This window comes from Megalops cyprinoides, chromosome 21 (genome assembly GCF_013368585.1).
Source record: "Megalops cyprinoides isolate fMegCyp1 chromosome 21, fMegCyp1.pri, whole genome shotgun sequence".
NCBI classification, from domain to species: domain Eukaryota; kingdom Metazoa; phylum Chordata; class Actinopteri; order Elopiformes; family Megalopidae; genus Megalops; species Megalops cyprinoides.
In genome coordinates, this window is record NC_050603.1 from 28,162,174 (window position 1) to 28,165,289 (window position 3,116).

Sequence of the window (3,116 nt, forward strand, 5' to 3'; positions counted from 1 at the left end):
CTTTTCAGATGTCACGGCTACATCTAGATAAAAGTCATCTGCAGACAGCACTTTATTCCCAATCACTTTATTCCCAATTAAATCAAGAACGCAACACTCCAATCAGCAAAAGTACTATCAAAAGAAGGCTGTGTAAAAGTGGTCTCATAGGATGCGTAGCAGTCCCAAACACTTCTTAGAAAGGGAAACTAGGCCAAATGTTTGGGGTGGGCCAAGATATACAGCATTTTGTAGTGGATAACTGGGAAAAAAAGCCTCCTGGCCATGAATTTCTCCTGCCAGCTTTTCTCATCTTCCAGCAAGAGTGCTCTCCCCTTGCTGCTCAGAGAGAAGACCAGGTAAAAGTATGAGAGATACCAATGATCATTTGCAGCCAATTCTAAATGTGGTGTTCATTCTTTGCATTCTAATTCAAGTTCATTTGTCATAGGTTTACTTTATGCAGCAATGACATCTGGTCCCTGTTTCAACAACTTGCCTAAAGGAGAGAGTATACGAGCAAGTGAGTAATTCAACAAAGTAATTCAATAAAACAAGTGAGCTTGCTCCATTAATACTCAAACATGAAATACATAGGTAATCACTTTCCTCTTGGAGTGACTTACCCCTGACAGAGGCTGAAAGAAGCTGTGTGGCATTGAGAGTTGCAGCACCATCATGGGACAAGGTAACTGCTGGCCAAACATAAAGCAGCAATCACACAGAGCTATCAACATAGAGGTTCACTCACTATGTTGTGCTACATGAACCTGAATCTCCCTTAAGAAGACTGCAGGTATATGCACTGATACAAACAGAAGGATTCCTGAGGTCAAAGGTTACTTTGGGCTTTATTAGTATGAATTATTTTCAATGTCCAAGACAGTATAGCATTTTGAAATACCTTTGGTGAGGCAGGGAGGAACTGATTGAAATTGACTTGCCTGATGAACACCTGTCCTACAGAAGAGACATGATACATGAGGGCCATTACACACATGGCAATCCTTTAGAAAACATGAATGGACAATCATCAACATATATAGAATGAGGATGGGAAAAGCCATAAGAAATACAGTAGACTACAGAAAATCTATGTGATCATTTGAAAATGTATGCTAGTGACACCTAAACACAAAAACTGGATAGCCTGGAGGCAGTGGTGGAGAGGAGGATGAGGGACAAGATCAGGACCATCCTGGGCAATCCCTCCCATCGCCTCTATGATGAGCTGTGGCAGATGAGGAGCACCTTCACCCACAGGCTCATCTCCCCCAAGTGCAAGTCGGAGTGATTTAGGTGCTATTTTGTGCCGACAGCCATCAGGCTGTGCAACAGCGCCAGAGACCGCCAGCCAATGCCTCTTCCATAGTTGCCCCCCCATCGTGCCACTTTTGCACTACATATTAACACTTGAAACTGTTTCTGCTCATTTTACTGTTCACTATACTTTTTTTGCACTACATGTACAGTTGTTTGCTTAATTGTTGTTCTTTATTGTTTATTATTACTACATTACACATTATAGTTTACTGTATTTTTATTGTATTTTTATTATAGTGTTATCTGTACTTCTTCGCCTGTCATTTCTGCTGCTGTCAACACCCAAATTTCCCCACCTGGGGATCAATAAAGTGCTTATCTTATCTTATCTAATACATGTGAACATTATACTAGTTATATAAACAGTCCATGAGTGGAATACAAATACTTGTACAAATTCGTAACATATTCCCTGTACTTCTTATAAACACACAGCATGGGATTATACAACACTTATGGCACAAAACTACAAGCTACAATGTAGTTTGCCCTATGTAAAATACACAGCAATGCAATCATGTAAATAAAATCTTCTGAACAACAACAGTCACATCATAGCCATCTTACAGTTACAATGCAACTTTCTGTAGCGTACTTTAACAACCATTTTAATAAACATGCCTCATGTGTTGAATCTTATTGCAGGATCCACCCACACTTCATTTTTAACTTGCCAGCTGATAAGAGATTTTCCTCTAAAATATGTTGATATTGGCCTCCATTCATTCTATCTCTCTGGAATCAACAAAGCATGTAATTTGACCACGGGGTGCCCAAATATTTACACACAACTGCACAACCCCAAAATCAGAACCTCAGCCATGTTTGAATGTGGGAATGGTGTTCTTCTCATAGACAGTGTTTTTTTCTTGCCACACACTGGAAGTCATTGTTAACTGCTAGACACAATGGCAGCACACTTCAAATATGCTAAAGAACATGTCAACAAACCAACTGAGTTCTGAAACAAAATCGTGTGGTCTTATGAAACAAAAGTCAAACTATTTTGGTCACAATCAGCTAACGTGTGTCGCAAGAAAAAAATCTTGCGACACACGTTAGCTGTAAAAATTGTCTATGAGGTGAAGAATAACTTTCCCACATTCAAACATAGTAGAGGTTCTCTGATGTTTCGGAGGTGTTTATCTTCATCAGGCACTGGACCTCTGTAGAAATTGGAAGGTAGAGTGAATGGACCATCAGAAAAGTGGGTGGATCCTGCAAAAAGAAAACAAATTTATGAAGACAAAAGGAGGACATTCAAGTTATTACTAACCATTTACATTACATACAAACTACCTGCAAACTTTTGAAACATTATTTTGATTATTGCACTGTAAATTTTTTAACATCCACTTTTGATCGTTTTTGTTACTTGTGATAATAAAGTTTAAAATGTAAAGTACTGTATGTATACGCTTAATATCACCACAGGTTTTCCGGCATGTATTTATGAACACATTGTAACCAGTCTAACACCAGGGTTATGATGACAAACGCATCCTAGGTAGAGGATGCGTGGGAAGAAAAGGGTTTAAAAATGGAGACGCTTCATCTTACTATTTCTTATTACCTGTATACATGAAAAGTCCTATGGTTTTAACAGTAAATACAAACACATTCCTCAACAGAATGAGTGAGAAGCGTGAAAAATCAAGGCAATACGTCCGATCCTGGAGATCAGCTAAATGTGTGCTCAAAAAGATAACAGACAGTAACACAGAGCATCTGATTGATGACAACAGATATCAGAGTGAATCAAGTGATGCTTCCAATCACAAGGAAGACACTGAAGGCATGTCACCCCCACAGTC

At 39.0% G+C, this 3,116-nt stretch overlaps 1 long non-coding RNA gene across 1 annotated transcript; it reads right to left on the reverse strand.

Moving 5' to 3' along the window:
- Nucleotides 1-290: 290 nt before the first annotated feature.
- On the reverse strand, nt 291-980 carry LOC118796336. The gene is made up of 3 exons (XR_005005887.1): nt 884-980; nt 606-671; nt 291-318 (listed from the first exon to the last, which is right to left on the reverse strand). It is a non-coding gene; the product is annotated as an uncharacterized LOC118796336 (long non-coding RNA).
- Nucleotides 981-3,116: the final 2,136 nt, after the last annotated feature.